Genomic DNA, 12,633 nt, shown 5'->3' with positions numbered 1-12,633 from the left:
GGGTGCAGGATTGTAGATATTCACTAAGTCAAATTTGTGCATCTTCTACTTTTTTTCTTTTTTTGAGATGAAGTCTTGTTCTGTCACTCAGGTTGGAGTATGCAATGGCGCGATTTTGGCTTACTGCAACCGCCGCCTCCCAGGTTCGAGCGATTCTCCTGCCCCAGCCTCCTGAGTAACTGGAGTTACAGGCACGCACCACCACACCTGGCTAATTTTTGTATTTTTAATAGAGACGAGGTTTCACCATGTTGGCCAGGCTGCATTCAAACTCCTGACCTCAGGTGATCCACCTGCCTTGGCCTCCTAAAGTGCTGGGATTACAAGCATGAGTCACTGAGTCACTGTGCCTGGACCTTCTGCTGGTTTTAGCTTATATGTTTTGCTTTGTGTGTGTATGTGTGATTGCTCTTAAGACTTATACTTGTATTTATTTGCTCACTTCTCTCTTCTTCTCCCCTCCCCTCCCCTCCCCTCCCCTTCCCTCCCCTCCCCTTCCCTCCCTTCCCCTCTCCTTCTCCTCTCCTTCTCCTCTTCTTCTCCTCTTCTCCTCCTCTTCTTCTTGTTTCTTTTTGGGATAAGATCTCACCCTGTCATCCAGGCTGGAGTGAAGAGGCACGATCAAGGCTAACTGCAGCCTTGACCTCCTGGGCTCAGGTGATCCTCCCACCTCAGCCTCTGGTGTAAATCACTGTGCCTGGCCAATTAACTCTCATTTTTTCTTTAAAAAAGTATTGTTACCTCTTTTTTTTTTTTTTTTTTTTTTGAGACGGAGTTTCGCTCTTGTTGCCCAGGCTGGAGTGCAATGGTGCAATCTCGGCTCACCACAACCTCTGCCTCCTGGGTTCAAGCAGTTCTCCTGCCTCAGCCTCCTGAGTAGCTGGGATTACAGGCATGCACCACTATGACCGACTAATTTTGTATTTTTAGTAGAGATGGGGTTTCTCCATGTTGGTCAGGCTGGTCTTGAACTCCTGACCTCAGGTGATCCGCCCACCTCGGCCTCCCAAGGTGCTGGGATTACAGGTGTGAGCCACTGTGCCTGGCCTATGTTACCTTTTACTGCAGACTTTTTAACACGCTCCTCCACTGTTCTTCCCTTCTTCTTACCCTGTGTATTTTTTTGAGACAGTCTTGCTCTGTTGTCCGGGCTGGAGTGCAGTGGTGCGACCTCGGCTCACTGCAACCTCCGCCTCCTAGGTTCAAGCGATTATTGTACCTCAGCCTCCCAAGTAGCTGGAACTACAGGCATGCTCCCTCATGCCCAGCTAATTTTTGTATTTTTAGTAGAGACGGGGTTTCATCATATTGGTCAGGCTGGTCTCAAATTCCTGACCTCAGGTGATCCACCTGCCTTGGCCTCCCAAACTGCTGGGATTACAGGTGTGAGCCACTGCACCCAGCCGACACCATCTCTTTAAAAAATATTCGTAGCATTTCAACTGGAAATGGAAGTGCCTTTCTTTAATTGCTGCAATTGAGTGACCAGACAATGAAGATAAGAGAGTTTGCAGGCTGGGCGCTGTGTCTCACACCTGTAATCTCAGCACTTTGGGAGGCCTAGGCAGGTGGATCACCTGAGGTCAGGAGTTCGAGAGCACCCTGACCAATGTGGAGAAACCCCGTCTGTACTAAAAATACAAAATTAGCCAAGCGTGGTGGTGCATGCTTGTAATCCCAGCTATTCGGGAGGTTGAGGCAGGAGAATCTCTTGAACCCAGGAGGTAGAGGTTGCAGTGAGCTGAGATTGCGCCATTGCACTCCAGCCTGGGCAACAAGAGCAAAACTCTGTCTCCAAAAAAGAAAAAAAAGTATGCAAGAGTGGACAGTGGCTCACACCTGTAATCCCAGCATTTTGGGAGGCCAAGGTTGGAGGATCACTTGAGGCCAGGAGTTTGATACCAGTCTGGGAAACAAAGTGAGACCTCACCTCTATTAAAAAAAAAAAACAAAAAATTAGCCTGGTATGGTCGTGTGTGCCTTTAGTCCCAGCTACTTGGGAAGCTAAGGTGAGAGGATCGCTTGAGCCCAGGAGTTTGAGGCTGTAGCGAGTTATGATCATACCACTGCACTCCAGCCTGATGAAATCTCATCTCTTAAAAACCAAAATAAAAAAAAAAAGCAACCCAAACTTACGCAAGACTCAACCTCAGCTGTTTGGAGAAATATTTTATTCTTACTTAAAAAGTATGAAATAAATATTACTTTGTTTTGTTTTATTTTCTACACGTTATGATGAAATAAATATTTCAAATAATATGGACATACACAGAAAAAAAGGGCCTTTCCCTGCTCCCCTAATTTCTCCAGTTTGTTCTTCTGAGGAATAACCACTGTTAAAGCTGCTGTACATCCTTCTGACCATTGCATGTATACCATGGGTTTATATGTGTGTCACACACATATAACACACACACATACACATATAAACAACCCATAGGTTGTACCCATAGGTACATGTGCAATATGTGTGTATGTATAATATATATGTGTTTATATTTGTGTGTGTGTGTGTGTGTGTGTGTGTGTGTATATATATATATATAAAATTTATTTTTTGGAGACAGTGTCTCACTTTGTCACCCAGGCTAGAGTGCAGTGGTGCAGTCATGGCTCACTGCAGCCTTGACCTCCTAGACTCAAGTGATCTCCCACCTCAGCCTCCTGAGTAGCTGGGACTATAGGCATGTGCCACCATGCTTTAGGTCTCCCAAAATGCTGAGATAACAGGTGTGAGCCACCACACCTGGCTTATTTCATTTTTCTTGATGGCTTTCTAATATTTCTTTTTTTTCCTCACACTGTTGACTAGGAGCCTTTCTAATATTTCTGATATTTCTTTGTATCATTATACTGCCACATATTTAACCTGTTGGCACACAGGCTTTCTCCATACTTTTAACTTTATAGTGTAGCAGAAAATGACCTTTCTTTTTTTTTTTTTTTGAGACAGTCTTCCTCTGTTGCCCAGGCTGGAGTGCGGTGGCACAATCTCGGCTCACTGCAACCTCTGCCTCCCAGATTCAAGCGATTCTCTTGTCTCAGCCTCCTGAGTAGCTGGGATTACAGGCGCCCACCACCATGCCCGGCCAGTTTTTTTTTGCATTTTTAGTAGAGACATGGTTTCACCATGTTAGTGAGGCTGGTCTTGAACTCCTGACCTCAAGTGATTCTCCCGCCTCTGCTTCCCAAAGTTGGGATTACAGGCATGAGCCACCACACCCAGCCGACCTTTCTCTTTTAGATAAAGTAGAATTACTCGGTCAAATGATAATGTGTATTTTAAATTTTCATAGGTTTTCTCAATTTGCTTTACACTGAGACTAAACTAGTTTGTGCCCCATTCCCCAGTACTATCAGCACTATTTTCGTATACCTTTACCAGCTAATTTAAAGAGTTAAATTTTAACTTCCGTGAAAGGCAGGTACTGCCTTAGCGCAAGTATCTTTAGTATCTAACACAAAAACAGGCACTTAATAAATTTTGTTTGTGGAAGGAATGAATTATTGAAAATAATTAATAAGCTTATGAAGTTACATTAACTCTATAAAGCCAAACAAGTATTCATACTTGAGATTGTATCTACTGTGAGGCAGTAGGTATAAAATTTGTTACTTATACTACCTCCTTGATTCTTCTAACCATCTTATGAGGTAAATGGTAGTTTCTGAGTGATAGTGGTAGTGCTGCAATGTAAGATTGGTCCTGTCTGTATAACTTCAAAGTCTGTGGCATGTTTCGTTTCGTTTCTTTTCTTTTTCTTTTTTGAAACAGGGTTTCACTCTGTCACCCAAGCTGGAGTGCAGTGGTGTAATCATGGCTCACTGCATCCTGGACCTCCTTGGCTCGAGCGATCCACCTACCTCAGCCTCCTGAGTATCTGGGGTCACAGTCATGTACCACTACCCCATGGCTAATTTTTAAAGTTTTTATAGAGAGAAGTCTCAGAGTCTTACTTTGTTGGCCAGGTTGTTCTTGAACTCATGGGCTCAAGCGATCGTTTTACTTCAGCCTCCCGAAGTGTTGGGATTATAGATAGGAGCCACCATGCCTGACCATGTGGCATTTTTCAGTACCCACATTATCTCTTTCTTATTTTAAATAATGTAATATTTTCAGATTTTTAGAAACTACCTTTTAGAAATTTTTATCTGGAAGAAAAGTGCATTTTAAATTATTATAGACTGTTTTTTAATCTTTCTGTATCTTCTAAACTAACAGGTCGCTTCTATGTATTTTTTTCTTTTTGTATTCTTTCATGATGATTGCTTAGAAATACTAAACTAGTAAGCCCTTGTTCTTGGAATATTTGAGGAAAATTTAGAACATTTTGTATGCTTGCCATTTCAGGACTTTGTAGAATAGTGTTGGCCCTAAATAAACAAATAGCAGTGCAGAGTTTTGTTTTTTGCAGTCATGGTAACCACTGCCTCTGTGCATTCTTTTTGTAAATGAAAGAAAAAGAAATCGACTGCACTTCTAAGCTTTCCTTGTGAAAACAGGATTACTTGTTAAAAAAAAAAAAGTATACAAAAAGCCTGTCCTATAAGGAAATCGGAAAAGATTGATTGCACCCATACACTTTCTGATCTAACTTGGGGGAAAATGTTCGTATTCTGTTTTTTTCTTTCTTGTCTCTTTGAGGCTTTTTCTCTCATCATTTACTTACTCTTTAAATAATTTGTTTTACTCTCTCTTACGGTTTCCTTTTTTTCTATAAGAAGCCGGGTTGTCTTTTCTTAAAAAAAAAAAAGAAAAAGAAAGAAAATCCTTTCCTCCAACTCTAAACTATTCTTTCTTTTTTAATTCTGACACTTTTGTAAGACTAGCTCTGTAGTCATTACCTGTACTTGCTCACCACTTGCTCCATTATTCACCTAGTGATTTCCAGTCTTCATTTCACAGACATTGCCCTGTCAGAAGTTACAATGATCTCTTACTTACAAATCCTCAGGTTTATCAGCTTTCTTCTGTTAAGTCTTTTTGGAGCAGTTTAACTCCCCTTGTTTTAGTGAGAGACTATATTTGTCTTTGATTTTTATGACATCTCTTGTGCTTATCCCCATTAATTAGACTGTTTTTTAAGATTTTGACTTCTGCCCTTCTGTTTTTATATTCTGTACATTACCTGTGATCATCTTCTTTTATGACCATGTTTCATATCTGCTCCTTAACTCACTTCATCTCAGAGGTGTATTTCCCATAGCCTGATAGACCTCTCCCTAGATTTCTGGCTATAATTCCAAACTAACTTTCCACTTTTAATTTAGCATTATACTTCTCCTGTCATCACCTGTTCCCTGGCTCCCCATACCACCACCACCACCATCACCACTACCACCACCACCACCAACAACAAGCAGCACTTTTTATACTTGCCCTTACTGTATTTATTTTGAATACAGCACTGATATCACTAATCTAGTTATTTTGTTTTCTGGACTAAATTTCCTCTTTCTGATTTTCCCAATTCTAAATGAGGCCATCATCAAGTTTTGATTTAATCTAGTGGTCTGCTAATTCACTTATTTCCATGCATCTCTCATTTTAAAATGCTATACTTGACTTCATTCTTTTTTGTCATTAGATTAAAATCCAGCTTTTAGATTTCTGACAAATTTGAATCTGGGCACGAAGCCTTCCTTGAAAACCAGAGCAACATTTATTCATTTCTGTTATTCTCAAGTTCTTTTGCCTCACTTTATAAGATTTATGACAATAATAGTCACTATTTATGGTAGCTGATGAGTATGGTTTCAGGGACTGTAAAAGTCAAGGAGAAAATGGTTTTTACAAATTGAAAAAAATTATCTATTTAAAGAGGTTAGAATTAAACTAAAAAGTTACTTAAGTGGGGATGACTGTATCTTTTTTTATGTAATTTCTGTAGGATTTTACATTATTATTATTATACTTTTATTGGAAGTTATCTCATCCTTGGGTTGTGTTCTGGTATTTTATGTGCCCCATTATTAAGTTGTTGGAATACATATTCCCATTTCTATAGAAAACTTGAAAACTTTATTTATTTATTTATTTATTTTTGAGACAGGGTCTTGTTCTGTTGCCCAGACTAGAGTGCAGTGATGCAAAATTATGGCTCACTGCAGCCTCAACTGCTGGGGCTCAGGTGATTCTCCCACTTCAGCCTCCCAAGTAGCTGGGACTGCAGGCGTGGAGCAGCACACCTGGCTAATTTTTCTATTTTTCTGTAGAGACAAGGTCTTGCCATTTTGCCCAGGCTGGGCTCGAACTCCTGAGCTCAAACAATCCGCCCCCCTCAGCCTCTCAGTGTTGAGATTACAGGTGTGAGCCACCATGCCTGGCCAAAAACATCCTTTAAAGTCCACATCATTTATGATGTCTTCCTCCGTCTCTGCTAGCAGTTGTAGTTTTTTGTTTTTTGCTTTCACAGAATTAGGTATTACTATATATATATATATTTTTTTTTTAAAGAAATGGGTCTTGCTGTGTTACTCAGACTGGTTTCAAACTCGTGGCCACAAGGATCCTCCTGCCTGGGTCTCCCAAAATGTTGGGATTACAGATGTGAGCCACTGTGCTTGGCCTCAAGTAGTTCTTACTCATCTTTTTTACCACTGCCTTCCACATCTTATGTACATAGTAGGTCCTCAATAAATGTTAGTTAATTGAAATTATTTCCCTTATGCCTGAGATACTTTTCCTACTCATGGATTATAATCACTCTGACACAGATTGCTAAATGGCTGTGGGTAGATTGCATAATCTTTTAAATATCTTTGTCATGAAACTGGTAACGCCTTCTCTCAAAGGGTTAGGTTATCATTAGCTAGTAAAAGGCTTTGAAGATGAAGAAGTTAAGGTTGAGCATTATGATCATCCTATTAAGGATGAATTGTTAGCATCAGGTTTGTAGATAGAAGCTTTCCCAAAGCTTGAAGTTAATTAAATGGTGCTGAAGTAATTATTTTGTACCTGTTTACATTGTGGTTGCTTGCTTAACTTAAATCCCCAGATTTCTTTGGAGAGAAGGAGTCTTTGGTAATGCTCTTTATTCTGAGGTCTCTGTCTTAGAGCCAAATCAAGATTGAAACCTCCCGTGACAAAAAAGTAAATATACCAGAACATTGTAGCAGTTAGCATGATGTGCTTTGTATTATACTTGAAGTATGTTATATGCCAGAGGTCCTCAACTTCCGTGTACTAAGAATCATTTGGAAGCCCTCATTAAAAATGTTTCACCTCCAGAGATTCCAGTCCAGCCGGTTGTATTTTTTAATGAGTAATGCAGGTGATTTTTGATTCAGGTAGTACGTAAACAACAGTTTGAGTAATACTTCTGAGTGGAATTGAAGAAAGCCCGTAGAATATGCAGATGGCCAATAAATAAATGTGCAAAATTCACTTAAATTGATATTCAAGTAACTATATACTCAGATTCTTTTAAAAATTCAAATATTTTACTTTTTTTTTTTTTGTCTTCATTTCAGTGGTACATAGTACTTATTTCCAGAGTATATTTGGGAAACTAGTACCTGCAGATGTTTCATGAAAAAAGAGAGCTTGATCAAATAAGTTTGTGAAATGTTATATACTTTATTCCATCCTTAGAGATTTACTTTGCATGTTATGATAATACTCTTAGAAGTTTCGCAGCAAAAAGCCTTGGACCTCATTGTTTCCCAAACTTCATTCACCATGAGCCCTCCTTTCTTGCCCCTAATAATTTCTATTAATAATTTGTGAACAAATTTCCAGAAATTTTGTTTGTTGTTTTTCATTGTTACTGTGGAATTTTAAAAAATAGGCTATGTTTTTATAATTCAGGAGCTTAAAATCTTGCTAGAATTTCAAGACTTGGACATGGCACTTTAAAGATGATAAATATATAATGCTAAGTTGAAATAATCAGGTGCCCAAATGTATAGTAGGGCTGCAGCTAGCAGGGGAGATAAGCTTAATTTAGGCTAGATTCTTCAGGGAGATTTCATGAAGGAAAAAAAAAATGGGTCCTGAGATGGGTCTTGAGGTGAGTGATCAAATTTGATTAGAAGGAGTAATGCTGGCCTGGGCTATCTAAATTGGCATAGTAGTTTATAGGTGCTAGTTTCTGTATCACAGATATACTCTAGCTTAAAACACATGATGTTGCTTCCTCAGTGACTACTTTTTTTTCAGTGAACAATCATTTTATTACTTGAGTATATAGACAAACTTATGCAACCAGGGCAGAGGCCGTGGATGACTCATATTTCCAGTTGGGAGGGAGGATTTGCTTGGTCGTGTATTAGTAATATTGAGCCAGTCGGTGAATTCGTCTATCAGAATTCGTCTATCAGAATCAGATGGAATTTGGCATCCTTATCCTTTCTGTTCCTCTCAAGATGCTTTTGAATAGCAACTGCTTGCTTAATTAAACAGTAGTGATCCTCTGGGAGATCAGGAGCGAGTCTTTTGGACTTAAGGATTCTTAAGATTGTATTGCCTGTCACAAAACATACTTGTGTAACACCGTATGAGCCTCAGGATCACACTGATTTGTGAGGGAGGCAGACCCTTCTTGGTCAGTTTGTAAGTCTGCTCCTTCATGTCATCAGATGTCAACTTCAGCCAAGTGGGAACCTTGCAGTGACGGGGCAGAGCCGATTGAGACAGGCCCTTCCCAGGAGTGTGCATGCGACTCATGATGGTGGCAATCAGGCGGTCCAGTGACAATGTCTTGAATATGTTGTGTAATAATGCTTTTCAAACTCTAATGTGCACATGAATCACCTGGGGATCTTTTTAAAATGGTTTCTGATTCAGTGGGTCTGAGGGTGGAGCCTGAGATTCTACATTTCTAAGGAGCTCCCAAATAGATGATGCCCATGTTGTTGGTTCACAGACCAGATTTGGAGTAAAGGATGTCTTGGATTTGTAGTTCAGTTAGATGACTTTTAATGCACATTTTAACCTTGGGAGTCTGTAAATATCCCAGGTTGGAGTGGGTGAGATAGTATAAAAACTAAAGCTAGGCGTGATGGCTCATGGTTGTAATCCCAGTGCTTTGTGGGGCCGAGGCGGGAGGATCTCTTGAGGTCAGGAGTTTGAGAACAACCTGGCAATGAGACCCTGTCTCAAATAAAATAAAACAATAAAAATATGAAATAAAAAGTAAGAGGTCGGGCACGGTGGCTCATGCTTGTAATCCCAGCGCTTTGGGAGGCCGAGGCGGGCAGATCACGAGGTCAGGAGTTCGAGACCAGCCTGGCCAACACAGTGAAATGTTGTCTCTACTAAAAATACAAAACTTAGCTGGGCATGGTGGCATGCACCTGTAATCCCAGCTACTCAGGAGGCTGAGGCAGGAGAATTGCTTGAACCAGGAGGTGGAGGTTGCAGTGAGCCAAGACCACTGCACTCCAGCCTGGGTGACAGAGCTAGACTACGTCTCAAAAAAAAAAAAAAAAACAGAAAACTGTATTAGAAATGAAAGGACTGTTGGGCGCAGTGGCTGACACCTGTAATCTCAGCACTTTGGGAGGCTGAGGTGGGTGGATCTCGAGGTCAGGAGTTGGAGACCAGCCTGGCCAATATGGTGAAACCCCATCTCTATTAAAAATGCAAAAATTAGCTGGTTGTGGTGGCGGACGCCTGTAGTCCCAGCTACTCAGGAGGCTGAGGCAGGAGAATTGCCTGAACCCGGGAGGCAGAGCTTGTAGTGAGCCAAGATCGTGCCACTGCACTCCAGCTTGGGTGACAGAGCGAGACTCCGTCTCACAGAAAAAAAAAAAAAATGAAAGCACTAAATTAAGAAACACTCATTTGAGTATAGTATGTTGACTAACAAAGGCTTATTATAAGATTGAAGTATTTCTTAAATGATTTTCCACCCTGTACTGAATATAGTTTGGAAGTAGCTAACTAACTTTTCTTGGGAACTTAACCTAATAAGTGATGGTGTATTATGAAACTAATATACCATCTTAATTGTATACATGCTCATATTTGAATTTCAAGTATTTTTTCTTTTGTGCCTTTTAGTACCAGTGTGGCCTTGTGGCTTTTTTTTTTTTTTTTTTTTTTTTGAGATGGGGTCTTGCTCTTTCGCCCACGTTGTGATGTGATCACAGCTCACTGCAGCCTTGACCGCCTGTGCTCAAGCAATCTTCCCACCTCACTCTCTCTGAGTAGCTGGGACCACTGGTGCATACCTCCATGCCCAACTAATTATTATTTTTCTTTTGAGACAGAGTTTTCCTCTTGTTGCCCAGGCTGGAGTGCAATGGCATGATCTCGGCTCACTGCAACCTCTGCCTCCTGGGTTCAAGCGATTCTTCTGCCTCAGCCTCCCCAGTATCTGGGATTACAGGCATGTGCCACCATGCCTGGCTGATTTTGTATTTTTAGTAGAGATAGGGTTTCACCATGTTGGTCAGGCTGGTCTGGAACGCCTGACCTCAGGTGATCCACCCGCCTCGGCCTCGCAAAGTACTGGGATTATAGGCATGAGCCACCACGCCTGACCTAACTAATTTTTATTTTTAATTTTTTTGTAGAGATAAGGTCTCATTATGTTGCCCAGGCTGGTCTGGCACTCCTGGCCTCAAGCAGTCATCCTGCCTTGACCTCCCAAAGTTTTGGGATTTCATGTGTGAGCCACTGTGCCTGGCCACAGATATTTCTATATGGTAGCATATTGAAAAGGATTATAGACATTTGTTGACAAAAAGAGTCAAACTCAGTAAAATATTTAAAGAGATTTATTCTGAGCCAAATATCAGTGGCCATGGACCAAGACACAGTCTCAAGAGGTCCTGAGAACATGTGCCCAAAGTGGTTGAGTTATAGCTTTGTTGTATACATTTTAGGAAGACATAAGACATCAATCAGTACATGTGAGATATACATTGGTTCAATCTGGAAAGACAGGAAAGATAGGGGGCTTACAACTAATAGGTGGATTCAAAGATTTTCTGTTTTTTTTTTTTTTGAGACGGAGTCTTGCTCTGTCACCTGGCTGGAGTGCAATGGCGTGATCTCGACTCACTGCAACCTCCACCTCCCAGGTTCAAGTGATTCTCCTGCCTCAGCCTCCCTAGTAGCTGGGATTACAGGCATGTACCACCACACCCGGCTAGAGTTTTACCATGTGTATGTTTATATGTTTATACATTCCTTAGGTCCCTCTGCTGAGAGCACTTAATTGCAGTGAAACCTCAGTAACAGTGAGCACATATAGTGCCCAACTTTTGGTTCCTAAATAGTATCATTGACTAAGAGGAACCAAGGCTCCTTGGAGAAATGCTAATCTAGGGCCACAGAGGGAAAGTATAAAATGAGTCTACATTCAGTTGTTCCAGAAAGTAAGGAAGTACTCAAAATGATGAGAATGTGTCAAAAGACACAGGAATTACTTTGAAGGGGCTCACGCTGGCTAAATCTCACATAATTTGAGCAGCAAAATAAATAGAGTAGGAAATTACAATTTGTAGAATAAAATAAGAATCCATGATACTGATAAAAATATAAATGAATAAATGAATTTATGGAGACAGGGTAAACTTTCTTAAAATGCCAACTACAAATGTAGAAGGAATGATGGAATTAGATAATCACCATCTTTGTGGTATTTGATAATGGCAAGAGTAGTCAATGAATACTAAGGCTGGTTGGTAGAGATTTGATGAGGAACAGGGTATTGGTGAATTATCAAAATAATTCCCCGTAATATATAAGTCAAATACAAAGGAAAACATAGTTACTTTACAGTGAAGAAACCTGGCAGACACCAGGTTGACCAAGTGATGAGGGTTATCCCTAGGGATGGGAAGGATAGGTATAGCATGCACAGCATCGTTTCTGTCTATTCTTTTTAAGAATATGTGTCCTGAATCTGATCATTAGGAACATCAGCTAGGCCCAGATTGGGGGTCATCCTAGAGAATAAAAGGCCTGTACTCTTTTATTTTTTTTTTAGACAGCGTCTCGGTCTGTCACCCAGCCTGGAGTGCAGTGGTTGCTCACTGCAACCTCCACCTCCTGGGTTTGAGGGATTCTTGTGCTTCAGCCTCCCGAGTAGCTGGGATTATAGGTGTGTACCACCACACCCGGCTTTAAAAAAATATATTTTTAGTAGAGATGGGTTCACCAGGCTTGTCTGGAACTCCTGACCTCGGGCGATTTGCCCCGCCTTGGTCTCCCAAAGTGTTGGGATTACATGCATGAGCCACCACGCCTGGCTCGCCTATGCTCTTGACAGTCAAGGACATGAAAGATAGGGAAAGAAGGAAAGACTGATTAAGGGAGACTGAGGAGGTCCATTAACTAAATGCAATATGTGTTTAGTATCCTGTCTTTAGAAAGAGAGGCGTTGTTGGGACATTTGGTAAAATTTGAATATGTCTGTGGTTTGACTTTCTATTATACCAGTGTTCATTTACTGATTGGGGGGGTTGTATGGTGGTAATGTAGCAAAGTGCCCTTGTTTGGGGAGGTATATACTGGAGTATTTAGGAGGGTCTGAGGGATTGTGTCAATACAAAAAAGATACATATACACACCAGACGTTTAAGAACACACACCCTTTCTTGAACGTTTTTCAAAATAAAAACAAAAAACAACGTATTTTTCTGATTATAAATGTAATCTTTCTTGCTTTTATATTTACA

General features: G+C 40.7%; 1 protein-coding gene and 1 pseudogene across 8 annotated transcripts in view; one reads left to right on the top strand and one right to left on the bottom strand.

Moving 5' to 3' along the window:
* Nucleotides 1-12,633, top strand: part of ATAD2B (ATPase family AAA domain containing 2B) — a 173,942-nt gene that overhangs the window by 15,611 nt on the left and 145,698 nt on the right. The gene's annotated exons all lie outside the window — the stretch shown is intronic.
* Nucleotides 8,199-8,668, bottom strand: LOC116270251 (annotated as a pseudogene).

The sequence above is a fragment of the Papio anubis genome, chromosome 14 (genome assembly GCF_008728515.1).
Source record: "Papio anubis isolate 15944 chromosome 14, Panubis1.0, whole genome shotgun sequence".
Taxonomy (NCBI): domain Eukaryota; kingdom Metazoa; phylum Chordata; class Mammalia; order Primates; family Cercopithecidae; genus Papio; species Papio anubis.
The sequence above is the reverse complement of the archived record's forward strand: the minus strand, read 5'-3'. Positions and strand labels throughout refer to the sequence as shown.